Below are 14,932 nucleotides of genomic sequence, written 5' to 3' on the forward strand. Positions count from 1 at the left end.
TTTAAGTATGTCCAAATTTGACATATTTTATATTAAAATGGGGGGTTTTAGGCATTCTGAGCTCAACATTGATGTCTATTTGGGCTCAAAGTGACCAGAAACAAAGGTCCCTCAAATCCAATATGAAACACCTCTAAAAAATAAAACCCTCTTAAAGAAAAAACACGGATATGTAAAAGCAAGCCAAACCTCTCATAAACATAATAGGGGCATGCATATCTGGAGCTCTAATACCATGTTGAAGTTGATGAAAGCTTAACCCCACAACTCTCTAGAATCATTCCATGCAAACACTTGTCCCAAAAAGAGAGGAGCAAAGCTATGGAGGATGAAATTCATAGATCCATAAGAAAGGAGCCATTCTTGATGAGCAGAAAGAGATTTTTCTATTGAAAAAAAGGTGTTAATTATAAAGAGAGATTCATCCTTATAAAAGGAGATCAAAACCATAAAAGGGAAAACCTAGGTTGCATTATAATAATGAATAAAAGAATTAATTATTATATGCATAAATTTTAGCTTAAGAAAAATTGAACTAATAAGAAAACACCTTATTACTCTAAAATATTCAATTTCTTTAAAACTTGAGGTTGAGCTTTATTTCTAGTTGTTATTCTCTATTCTTCTACCAATCAAATAATTCATTTCATCTCCTAAGATCTATCATACCATTTATGGACTTTTTGCGCTCTCCCAACCTTGGATTGAGTTGTACATGAAAAGATAGAATCTACCCTATTTCTCGAGGGCTTATACCAAATTTAATCCCATTTCATAAGGTATGGGTTACTACGGGTGACCCGCTCCTAGGTTTTTAGGCCCAAATTTCACTAAAAAGTTTGTCTTAGGGTTTTGGGGAGATCTAGATCCATGATTGACTTTCTTAAAATTTAATTCCCAAAATTATGTGGGATGTATATAAACCCCATATCTCTCCTCATTTTGGTATCCATTATTCAACAAATTACGTCAAGAATTCAATTTTAAGTATTCATGAGCAATTATCTCTTCTATAGTTAAGCACCCAAGTGTTCAATCCATCAAAGCATTATTCTTCTTCACCAAGCATTGTGAAAAACTAAAATATACATCATTCAATGATTGTAAGAATTTGCCTTAGGGAAAAATCACCCAAGACCAAGAAGCTCAACAACTAGCACAAAATAGACCAATAGAGTATGATCAAAATAACAATATGAAATTCAATTGATGTTTGATTGATTGATGTACAAGTACACTAGGAGTGCCTGTATATAAAGGCCTCTAGAATGCTTCTAGAATGTCTAGGAGTTAGCAATATGATAAGCCTCGCAACTAAGCACATGTCCACCAAGAATGGATTATCCTCCATTAAGAACAAGAGTTAGTGCGATGGTGAAAGGATAAGCCTACAAAGGTCTATCACATAAAATTATGTTGTAGACACCATGTGCTTAATTAAGAGTGCAAACAATTGTGTTGTGAACATGACAACTCAGTTGATTATGCAAACTCCAGTGTTGTAGACACCATGTGCTAAATTAGAGTTGCTTACTCCTATGTTGTCAACAAAACAACTCATATTAGTATGCAAACTCCTAGGTGTCTAACCTAATAAATAATAAAATAATGCATTTATCCTAAGTAAACTTAAGTAAAGTGTAATTACACTAACAATGATTTGGTTTCATGATTTCCTATTAGGTTTTTATGGAGTTCAAGATATTTATTTAACACTTGTGACCACATCCAAAGAAGCATTTAACTATCAAAGTACATGGTGATTTATGTTTTAGATCTAGCTTCTATTTCATCTTTCCTTATGAAAATTTAGTTCATTTGTAAGGTTGATTCCTAAATAGGGCTTAACCAAGGAAAACCCTTTTTCCCAACCTTTCATCCTACTTTTTTGTGTGTAAATAAGTTATGAAGCCACAATTTTAGATAGAGGTAGTATAGGAACAACTACAAATTCCATGAAAATTTCATCTAAGAGTGTTAGGAACACATTGATAGTTCCCAAGTATAGGTCGACTTTCAACCTCCACCTACCATTTTTTACTAAAATTTGGAAGGAAGTTAATTTACAATCCTTAGGTCTTAGATTTGCATTATAACTCATTCTAGGATTTTGACAACCAGATATTCAAGTCTAAAACTTGACTTTTTCTATTTCATTTGTAGGTACATTCAAATCCTCATTCATCCTCTACTTTCACATTAGTTTTCTAGATTAATTTAGATGATATTTTTTCATGTTGAGTATCTTATTTATGAATGCCATTCTTCTCCTTTCAACTCTAAGCAACAAAGGAATCAAAACCCTTGAAGCATAACTATTGCATTGACATCTCTCAAGTGTTGATCATACTTGGCTTAGGGTGGTTTTGTATTGTAATTAGCTGATAGGCTTTTCCATTGAGGTTGTTTGCAACCTAAAATTGTCTCACACTGGAAATATGGAGCTGGTTAATGGTTTTAGACAGTATTAAATTATTTTCCTTCTTCTACGTTGGCAACCCACTCAACAAAAATGGTTAATCCGAATCACTCTGATGGGAAATAAATTCAACTCTGCTATACAATCATTATTATGTGACTAATTTTTAAAGATTGTAAATTGACAGGTGGGAAAGTAAATACTAATTTAGGCAATTATAAAAAGCATTAAACCTAATCCAAGAATCCAAATCTTTCATTGTAGGTTGAATGATATCAAAAAGATTTTCATTTAACCAAATGAATTGAGGGTCTACGACGGAATTATTTCAAGAAGATTTAGTTATCTATGAATTTATCATCATTAATGTTACAATGTCAATTCCGAGAATGTTTTGGATCTCAAGAAGATTTGGAGTGCACCAGTGTAAAAGGAGTATTAACATGATCTGATAGCCATATCTGATTTGATCTAAATGGCTATGTATTAGGTCTTTAAATAGTGATCAATTTCTAATCATATTTCAGTATCCACCATTCTCATTCCTATTCATATTTACAACATCAACCTCAACATATCATCTACTTTTACCAATTGCAGCTTCAGGTTAATGTTTTCCTTGTTTTTTCCTTTTATGTTTTTTAAAGTATTCTTTCTAAAATACTCTAGATTTTATGTATATTATTTTGTGTGTTCTATACTGGTTGTATCTTACTTGTAAAAAGCAGGCTATTCCACTCTACAGTAAATAAATTCCATGCTTGTTGGAAGAAAGCACAATAGCAAACAAAATGATATGATAAAACATTGAATGGCCTAATCTAGGGTCATTTTAGGGTTTAGAGGGAATAATAAAATTTAAAAAGTGGTTTAAGCACATGTGTTTAATGAAAAATGAAAAAAAAAGCTTTTGGGCATTCTGGGTCCTAGATGCTCGGGGATGCCTGAGGAAGCCCATAAGAAGTGCTGCAGCACCTTGTGGATGCGCATCCGAGAGGTGGTTATTACTGAGGCAAAGAGTGACTAAACATTTCTTCTAAAGTTAATAGAATTTTTTAAAATTTATTTTTCTTAACTATTATTCTATGTTTATCTAAAAGCTCCCCAAGTGCTCAATAGTAAAACTATCTAAAACTAGCTATGTTTTTTAAGCTAGTGTCAATTTTCTTTGTAATTCACAGATCTAACTGCAGACTCTGGGTTCTGTTAATAAAGACTTCTATAACCATAACTCATTGGAGCTATTTATTATATAAATCGCACATGTGATGCATATTGTAATGATTATTGAATACAATGTGATTATTGTAAGTTTTAATTCTTTAACACTTAATACCATGAATCATTTTTTAATGGACAATAAATTGGAGGAGAGATTGCAAGATTTTAGGCATCCACAAGAGTTTAAATTCAATGGCTGACAATGCTAAAGAGGCAATGACAACCATTGCAGCAATCTGATGCATCTATTTTTTACCACTTTACATGTCATTGATTGTTTCTAGTTGGTTTTTGAGTTTTCACAGTCAACCGTTCAGTATGCCTAGCACGTCTCCATTTTTGATTGTGCAGAGCTAATATTTGCATCTAAAGGTGGAAAATCGTGTACATAAAATGACTTCCATTGAGACCATATGAAGCATTTAGCCATTGTCATCTTTTTTAACCATTCAAGAGCATGTACTTTCACCACTCTACAATTGGTTTATGATGGTCAGATTTAATTGACTAGGGTGCATTAAATATTTAAAATGAACCTTCTCATTTTTTTTGATGATTTTTGTTTTTTTTTGTACAGTGCAACATTCTATTTTTTCATGCCTTTTCTGTACTATGTCATTCTATTTTTTTCATGCCTTTTTCTGTACTATGTTGGTTCTTCCATTTGGAATGATGAACATTCACACTTATGTAGTATTTATGAAATATCAGGTTTCTTCTTTTGAGAATGATGTATTTTATTCACAATTTTACTAATTCTATCAGATTATGTTACCAAATGAAATTGATATTTGAAGCAATCAGTGCAATTGGAATGGGTTTCCCCAAACTGAAATACAGAGTCTTGCAAATTGTGCTTCTTTAAATTGTGCTCAACTATATGCACAAATGAAAGTGGCAAGCATACATACATGTGATGTTCAAGAATTTGAGATCATTAGGGTTGAGGAATTTTTGCAAGAAATCAATTTACAACAACTTGATTATTATCAATATTGCATTTATCTAAGAGAGATTCATGCTTACGAGTATTACAGACAAGGGAATGCACCTATTATTTGTCATGCTTTTCAAGACTATCTTAATCATCCATAGAACACGCTTCACTTGTGTTATCCCCTATTGGTGATTATTGGTGGTTCCTCCAATACAACTCTCTAAAAAAAGGGGGTTTTTGAAACTTCTCCTATTATTGTAATAAATGAGTCAACCTTATGTTTTTTGTTGTATTGTATGTTGATTGAAGTTTAATTTATAAAAACTCGGTTCTATTTTGAATACAACTATGCATTACATATATCTCCAACACCTATTCACTTTTCTTCTTCCTCTAGCCTTACATAGTTTAGTTTTCTCAAGGAGATGCCAAATTTGTTTGATTATATAAAGTGAGCTATAATGTCTATGAAATAGCTCATATATATTTAACTAGAATGATTTTTTTTCATGGCACAATGTTTTCTACGCTATTATGTATATCACATCTTTATGCATCTTTGCACACTTTTGTCTATATGTCTATGATTGCACACTTTAGACTACAAGTTTGACCACTCTTTTCAATCTATTCTCACACTTTAGTCAACAAACTTGTGCTTTACCAAAGCAATTTTGGTTTATCGTTTCCTTCTATGTCCTCTTATGTTTAGACAATTGCCTTGTGTATATGTTTTGGTTTGATAATAAAGTTAATAGATACAATTAGAACTATCTCTTTATTATAAATTAATATCATCTTCCTAAGTAGTTCTGTATACTAACATCAATAAAATATATTATACCATTTATAAAAACCAACTAGTCTTTTCAATCACACTAACCACTTATGGAAAACATTACTCCTCCTCCAAGAACACGCTTGGCATTAAAAAAACATGTATTTGAAGAAATTAATTTTGGATTGCATATTCTTGGTATGCCTTCTTACCTATATTCCTTTTGCACAACTACATGTTTTGCTATATAAGTAAGAATCTCCAAGTATGCATTGTTTTACCACAAAGTTAAATTGATGTTACCTTCCATTTTATTTGGCTTATATTCATAGTGGGAGTCCACTATAGTTACTAATTCATTTCCCTCCTACACTTCACCATAAGCATTCTTTCAACCATATCAAAGTCACCTAGAACTACTCTTGTTCTACTATGACCACTATGTTCCCATGCAAAGTGGCACCATACTTTAATGCTTAGGTCCAACCTTACTAATGTAATGTGGCCTATTATGACATTGAAAAACACATGCTCCTCTAAGTTTACCATTTTTCTTACTACTATGTTTGTAAATGTGAACAAGATAATGATAGTTATCTATCTCAGTTTATAGGGAAAATTCAATCTTTCCAAGTAATGTCTCGATCTCTTATGGAAGATGCAATTAGAGTTATGAACAATGAAAACACTCATTTGCAACCGCATCTCCAAGTTTTTGGCATTGCATCGTTTGGACAAGGAACTCAAGCAACAAATAGATACAAGTTAGAGCTCTCTGATGACCTTCACCTACAAAAAGAAACCTTGCCAAGGAAGTTTAATGATCTTATAAATTTAGATGAAATCCAAAAAGGTTCTATAGTTCATGTCACCCACTATTCTATTCCCACCATTTGCGAGTCGAGGTAACTCCACTTCCACTCCACTTCTATATAATGAAACCCTTCATGTTTTATTATGCAAATATGTACCCTTACTAATATTATTATTTTAACTACCTTTTTAGGTGGATTGTAATCTCCAACTTAGAGGTTCTATGCATAAAACATGATATCATTGGTGTTCCCACTTTCTTATTTAAAGAACTAGAGAAAACTGTAAACCACTCCTTTGTTAGTCCATTGAGCACAGGAAAAAATGTTGAACAAATAGGAACATCAGTGCATATGAATCATACTAAATTGATGTTTGGCCTTGATGCATCTCTATGGAAAAAATGTCGCACTTTAACAATCACTCCATTTCAAAGTTTGAACCCATATCAAACAATGTGGACTATTAAAGGTCACGTGACCATGAAAAAGGAAAAATACCAATTCAACTCAAAGAATGGGAATGGTCATATGTTTAGTTTTGACATTATCGATACTAAAAGGATTGAACTCCAGATAATTTGCTTCAATGATGTTGCAGACCTCCACTTTGATAAAGTCCAGGTTGGGAGTGTCTACACCTTGTCTAGTGGTACAATAAAATTTGCAAACAAGTTCTACAATAAATTGAACAGTAATTTTGAAATCACCTTAAAGGAAGATTCAACACTTTCACTATGTGACGATGACCTCTTAGTTCAAACACTTTGATACACTTTTACACCCATTGCAAAGATTATGAATATAAATATTAATTCTACTATTGATCTCATTGGAATTGTCATTTGTGTGGATCCTGCCTCTACAATAAGAAGGCAAGATGCAATTGAGGTTGTCAGAAGGAGTCTCAAGATGGTTGATGTTTCTACGTCCACTATCAACATAACTTTGTAGGGACAGGTAGCTATGAAAGAAGGTGCATGACTACAAGAAATGTATCATCTACATAAGTCAACTGTGCTTGTTATAAAAGGTGGTCGTCTAGTAGAATACAATGGTAGGGTCGTAAGCACACTTGCCACTTCATAGATACTTGTAAATCTTGATATTGATGAAGCCAACCAACTACAGTCTTTTTTTTCTCAACATGGGCATACGTTTCTTGCACCAAAAACCACCCTACTAGATTCGCCTCTAATTTTAGCATGGAAAACCATTAGGAAGATTGAAGAGGAATGTCCAACTTCCTCAAAACCTCTACAATACATTGTTAAAGAAACCCTTGTTTTTTTCATGAGGAAGAAATTTTGTTATCCAGCTTGTCCCCTTGTAATAGCAGGAAAGTAATGCAAGAAAAGGGTTGAACAAAATAGTGAGTCAAGTGGTACTGCCCAAAGTGTCTAACCATATTTTCAGATTGTGATTATAGATATGTGCTTCAAGTCAATATTGAAGACCATACTGGATCATTGTGGGAAACTGCTTTCGATGAAACTACAACTAAACTCCCTGGCATGCCTACAAAAGAACTCTATGTGCTACAGTTTGATGACATTGAACCTGACTGTGCAGAGTTTGCTATACAAACTGCTCAATACAACCATTTTTTATTCACAGTTACAAGAAAAATAGAATCATATAATGACGAGTTGCGTTTGAACTCAACAATCTTGGAAGTTTCTAGGTTGGATTTCATAAGTGAGTGCACCTCGCTCTTTGATAGAATTATACTCCCTGTATTAGTTGCAACTGAATAGATAATGCACCACACATGAAGGCACAAGACTTACATTTTTTCCTGACTACTATCCATAGATGAAAATGATGTATTTTTCTTATAAGTATATTTTATATAAATCACATTTTTTTTTTGGTTCTCCTTAATATCCATTCTCTATGCTTATCGCCTTCTCTTTGTTGTATTGACTACTATCCCCATATTGTCTACTCGTCAATAGGGTTTCAAGATCCCTTCAAAACTTGTCTTTTAACCTTCTACTAGAAAACATTTATAGTTGGTTTTTTTTATTATATCTATTATTTAATGTCTTCCAATGACTTATTTTTCTCTACAAATTATGTACTCTTTGTTATACTTGTACCCAATGTTTGATTTGTGTTTGCAACTTCACTATTATTATCTAATATGTTTTACATTTGGTAATACCAAATACATTCCAAAACAATAATCAATCCTTTACTTTGGCTAATTTAACATTTGTTAAAAAAATGTTCAACACAACTAGTACTCTTACTCTTCAACATACTTGGTTTTTCCACCTATACAACTTGTGTTGAAGGATGGATACTCTTTTGATATTACTGTTATTGTTCTTGCATTTCCTTGCTTTTATAATTGTATAATGGTACTAGAAATACATTATTCTTCTTACTGTACAATTCAAGATATGGCTCCCGTTGTTCCTGATCAAGATAGACAACCCATCCATAGTAACAGTGTTGCTATGTAATCACACAAGAGAAGTCATGTATACTATGGCCGCCATAGAAAAGAAATTAGAGCATGTCATTGCATTCAACGCTACCAACATTTTCAGTCAACACTGAACCAACCATCCCCCTGCCACCCGCAAGGTTCTATAGGTTCTCCTACACCATAATCTTTCATGGATGCACCACCAAATCCTATTGAGCAAATCCCTCCTTGTCAACAATCAATGAATCACATCGATTTCTAGTTTTCCTCTAAATATATAGATGCAAACCACAAATTTAGAACTAGGATAGATGCCCTCTCACAACTGAAAACAAGTACTAACTGTAAGGAGTGCTACCCCAGTATGAATGTGTGTACATCAAATGGAGTTATAACTTGTAAGAGATGTTTTTCTGATATGGGAATACATCGCTTCTCAAAAGCCAACAACATGGACCCCTCTGAGCAACCGTGTTAAGGGTTCTCACCCAAGTAGAGAAGATGCTTATCGCACGTGTTACTCCCATCTTGCAAGTAACTATTGGTGTAAATTAGTACTTTACTATTTACACTTCCTTAAGTTTACTTAGGTTAATGCATTATTTAATTATATTGCATTATTTTATTATTTTTATTTATGAGACACTTAGGAGTTTGTGGAACCTTGTGAGTTGTCATGTTGACAACACAGGAGTACACACCTCTATTTGAGCACATGGTGTCTGCAACACTGTTTTGTGTGTCCCACCCTTGTAGACTTATCCTCTCATCATCACACTTACTTCTGTGCTTAATGGAAGATAATCCATATTTGGTGGACATGTGCTTGGTTGTCTGACACTTCATGGTGCTAACTTCTATGCATTCTAGAAGCTCTCTTGTAGCCTTTATAATCAAGCACTCCTAGTGTACTTTATGCATCAATTATTGAATACATTGTTATTCTGATCATACTCTCTCCATTTTTGGTCTACAGTTGTGCTTGTGTTTGAGTTCTTAGTTCTTGGGTGAATTTTGCCCTTAGGAAAATTCTTACATGGTATCAGAGCTTGGAGACTTTCTCATCACAAGTCGTTCGAGACCTCTTGCTTGCTTCATCACCTTAGCCTGAATTTGGAGTGCTGCAGAAATTGGGAGCATCTATTACTAGATCTGACCTCTCCATTACATCCAGAACGCTGAACCGGTGAAAATCGACTATAAGCACGCCTACTTTGGCCCATAGTCGATTGTGAGGCAAATTTTTTTTGCAAACCGGCACCTGAAAGCACCGATTTGCAATTGGGTATGATTATTTTCATTGATCTCATTGTCTGATCTATAGTTCTCTGTCATTTTCAGATTTATTTTTTGAAATTTTCAGATTTATTAGAGGCAGAGAAATTTTTTTTAACAGACCGGGGGATCAAATCTCGGATCTTTATTGTATTTGGTGGATTTTATATTTCGCAGGTTTCATATTTTATATCTGCGGGCATTAGTAATCCAATCACCGTCGAAATTCGTCATTGGTAACCTCACCGACAACTTGCACAATATTTCTGGGCAAACCCAACCTAACAGCAGGACAACGTCCGGAGGACCGGCGGGTGACATACCATCGACGGGCGAGCCCAGCCATTCACCGGCGGCATCACAACTACCCCGGGCTGGTCAACATTCTGGCAGGAAACATATAACTGATTATTATTTTGCGGACCTGCGAATATAAACAACTGTAAGCTTGCTTTCCCACCAATGTGGGATCATTGAGTAGAATATCTGACAATATCCGTAGTCAGCAATCTGTGCAAGCCTGTGCCACGCGGCGCCTAAACACTCGCCCACGCGGACGAATCTCGCCTTGTTAGCGTCCAGTCCCTGTCCGCCACGTGGACAGATCCACGCAAACAGTTGAACCTACCTAGTCAGTGTGCCACACGGGAGACACCACATAAGCGGTATTGCCACGTCATTCTACGTGGACAGTCGGTCATTGTACAAAAATTTTCCACGTGCTAGTCCATACAGTCTGGACTGTAGAGTCAGCAGCCACATCAACACAGGGCAACAAATTTTTGCTGACATCATCATTTCAAGAGCCTAAATTTGACACCCATCTGGACGTCAATCCAGGCCATTTTTAAACTGCTTTGACGCCCGTTTGACCATCAAATTTAACTTCACAATTTTTCCTCCAGACCCCTCTCCATATTGCTTTTCAGTTTGGCAGCCTGACTTTGTGAGCCCATAACTTGGACATCCGGACTCCGATTCAGGTGCAATTTTTTTTGAAATCAGGTAGAATTTTTTGAATTTTCTAGTGGTGGTGTTGTTTTCTGGTTTTGGTGCACAAATTTTGCAAAAATTGCATTTTTTGGTGATTGTACCTGCATAATCCTACTTTTTTCCAATTTTTTTGAAAGTGTGTATTTTTTTGTTTACTTTCCAAATCTGAAGTCAAATTCTATGCTTGTGTGTACCAATTTCTCACTTTCAGAATTAGGCCTTCTTTGGCATTGTAAAGCTTTGATTCTTTTCAGAATTGTTGTAAAACTAAGCTACAGTGCTTAAGTGATAGATTTAAGTCTCATAAGGCAGTTGTCAAAGCCAAATCAGAAAGTCCACTTTGTTTATTTTGACAAGTGGCCCATTGTAAACGCACTACTTATAAAGTGCCAAAGCATCTTTTTTGGGGGGGTCTTTTGATTGAGTGAAAAGGGGGGGTGTGTATTGTGTTCTTGTGTCTCTATTTTGTGCTCTTTCATTTCTGAATCATGGGTTTTAAATGTCCTCCTTTAACTTCACGCAACTATTCTACATGGAAAGATATTGCATGGAGTAGATTAATGGAAAAAGGATATAGTTTATATGTTGATGGTACAATCACTAAACCTACTGATGCTAAAGAACTCATTGATTGGACAATTCATGACCGACAAGCTTTAGGTGTAATTAGGAGTTGTGTACATGGGGATCTTCTCTTTCACATTAAAAATTGTTCAGAATCTAAGGAAGCTTGGGATAAACTCGAACAATTGTATGGTAAAGTGGATGAAGAAAAAGGATTTCAGATTGAAGATGATCTACTTCTCTTAGATCCTAAGAATTATGACACAATTCAAGATTATATCATCAAAGTCAATGAGTATAGGGCACTCCTTAAAGATTGTGGAAATCCCATGAAGGATGAAAGGTTGATACATCACATCCTGAAGAAGCTACCTTCTGAGTACGCCAACTTTGTTTCGAGTTTTAATACTCACAAGTTGACCATGGGATCTGCTTACCAGAAACTTTCCTTTGATGGATTTGCAGACATGTTGATTGTTGAACAATCTCACTTGGTGGATTTTGGACTTCTCAAGTCATCTAAGACCAAAGCCTTGGTGGCTAGTGATGATTCCAAATCAAGTCAAGGGGGAAAAAGCAACAACAAGAAAAAGCAGTGGAAGCAGAAAACACAATCTGAGACACAACATGACTCCTCTCAACAAGGCGGTTCTTCTTCAAACAAGAAAATAAGTAATGAAAAGAAGGACAAACTCTTTTATGCATACTGTAAAAAGCCAAATCATGACGAGCATCATTGCAAAACCAAAAGAATCGATGAGTTAGAAAATCTACTCAAGAAGAATAAGATTCAAGTGCTAGGTACTTCCAAGGATTCTACTCCTAACTCTTCGAAGGGTAAAGGTCAAGCACTTATGGCAAACTCAAATTCTTCTTCAGAATAGATACTTGACTCAGGTGCCTCTTACCACATGGGTTCTTCAAAGCAAGATTTTTCTTCATTGAAGCAGTCAAAGGTACCACACATCTTCGTGGGAGATGATACTAAGATGGAAGTTGAAGGGAAAGGACATGTTGAAATGGAAGATGGGGAATTCAAAGATGTACTCTATGTTCCAAATCTAAGTTCCAATCTACTATTAGTTTACCAAATCGCTCACCTTGGAGATGGTCATAAGACCGTTGAGTTCCTTCTCGATTCAGTGATCGTGCGAAGTCCCAAAGATGATTCAGTGGTAGTAGTTGGAAAAGTCAATGATGATAGGAGGCTTTATTCCTTCTCCCATTTTTGTGCCCAAGAGTTCTTCTCAAGCCTTGTTAACTCACTCACATTCAAACAACAACTTATGGCATGAGCGGTTTGGTCACCTTGACTTCTGCTCTCTTCAACAACTTTTCTCAAAACACATGGTCAAAGGTCTACCCAATATCAACTTTTCTAAGGGGGAGTGTTCATCTTGTTCAGTGGATATGCATCTCAAGGAGAAGTATGATAAAGGGAAGTCTTCTCGAGCTCTAGTTGTTCTTCAGCTAGTTCACATGGTATTAGCAGGACCATTTGCAGTGACTTCAGTCAGCCAAGGCCGCTACATACTTGCATTTGTTGATGACTTTTCAAGATTCACTTGGGTCTTTTTCCTTCATCATAAGAATGAAGTTGTTCATAAGCTTCAGGACTTCAAGACTCATGTTGAACACAAGCCAAGGAAAGCCATCAAAGTATTAAGAGTGGACAATGAGAACAAATATGTTGACAGAAGACTTAAGAACTTTTGCAAAATTGAGGGGATTGATCTTTAGAACTCACCAACATTTAGTCCGCACAAGACAAATGTTGCAGCAATGAGGATTAGGACTCTTAAGACCATGGCATGTTGCATGATAAAGGCCAAGTCTCTTGATCCTACACTTGAAGTTGAAGCCATTAGCAGTGCTACCCACATACTTAACAGATCTCCTCATCCAGCCTTAGATGACAAGACTCCTTTTGAGGCATGGTGCAGCAGAAAACCAGCTGTGAGTCATCTTAGAGTCTTCGATTGTTCAGCATGGGCAAACCTTTCTTCCAGGAGTTGCAAGGCACCATCACCTAGGCCTTGTACCTTTATTGGCTATGAAGACAATGTGAAGGCTTACAGACTTATGGATCCAGAGACTTATGAGATTTTTGTGGAGAAGGATGTTCACTTTGAGGAAAGTTCACCGAGCTTGTCCTCTACTCCTCTTCGCACATCATACACAATGGAAACTGATAGTGACACCAGCGATAGTACTTCAACAGGTTCAGATATGTGGGGTTCTGTTGACAGTTGCAGTGAGAGGTCACATCAGTCCAATCCACGTGCTTACATTTCCATAGTGAAAGGTCCATCACCGCATGGTACATCTCGTCTTCCAGCTCTAGCTTCATTTGACTTGGGAGACAGACTTGAGGACATACATCTTCTCATTGATGATGATACTTCTACAGTTGTTGCGAGGGCTCACTCTGACCCTCATGTCCATTCTCTACATGATCAATCTGAATAGGTTGGCGTGATTGTGGATCCTTATGAACAGCAATTAGTGGAGGTCTCTTTGTCAGTAGAGGAGACAGATGGTTCAGTGGAACAGGTTCAACAGACATCCTTGCCAGATCTACATTCATTCTTTTCAGCACAGTTGGAAGGGGTGAATTTTAGCATTAGTACAGGGATACTTGAGCAGGTTTCAGGGCCAGTACACATCTTCAGGATAGTACCTTGTGCATTGTTTCTTCCTAAGGGGAGGAACACCATTCTGCATTCTTTGACCAACTTCTTCATTGGAGTAGCTTTCACTTGTTGGCATTCTTCTTTTGGGGGGGGGAGCCTATTCTCTCTCTCTTCCTTCTCTCATTCTCTTTTGTATATACTGGATGTATGTCGTAATGGGGGGGGGGGGGGGGGGGGTTCTTGATTACTCCATCCATCGATGCATCCTCCTTTATCTCTCTTTTTGGGGGAGGGTTTTTTCCATGAGGTTTTCCCTCTTTCACTGCTTTATGGGAGATTGCATTTTCACTATGTACATGGGTACCTAACATGGCCTAGTAGCCGGGACCCATTATGCATCTTCATCCTAGTTCGTAAGCTTAAGTGCATTCCCCTAACTTGCACTTAAGGGGGGGTGTTGGTGTAAATTAGTACTTTATATTTACACTTACTTAAGTTTACTTAGGTTAATGCATTATTTAATTATATTGCATTATTTTATTATTTTTATTTATGAGACACTTAGGAGTTTGTGCAACCTTGTGAGTTGTCATGTTGACAACACAGGAGTACGCACCTCTATTTGAGCACATGGTGTCTACAACACTGTTTTGCGTGTCCCACCCTTGCAACCTTATCCTCTCATCACCGCACTTACTTCCGTGCTTAATGGAGGATAATCCATATTTGGTGGACATGTGCTTGGTTGTCTGACACTTCATGGTGCTAACTTCTATGCATTCTAGAAGCTCTCCTATAGCCTTTATAATCAGGCACTCCTAGTGTACTTTATGCATCAATTATTGAATACATTGTTATTCTGA

Source organism: Cupressus sempervirens, chromosome 1 (genome assembly GCF_028749045.1).
Source record: "Cupressus sempervirens isolate cs-2001-9-10 chromosome 1, ASM2874904v1, whole genome shotgun sequence".
Lineage (NCBI taxonomy): Eukaryota > Viridiplantae > Streptophyta > Pinopsida > Cupressales > Cupressaceae > Cupressus > Cupressus sempervirens.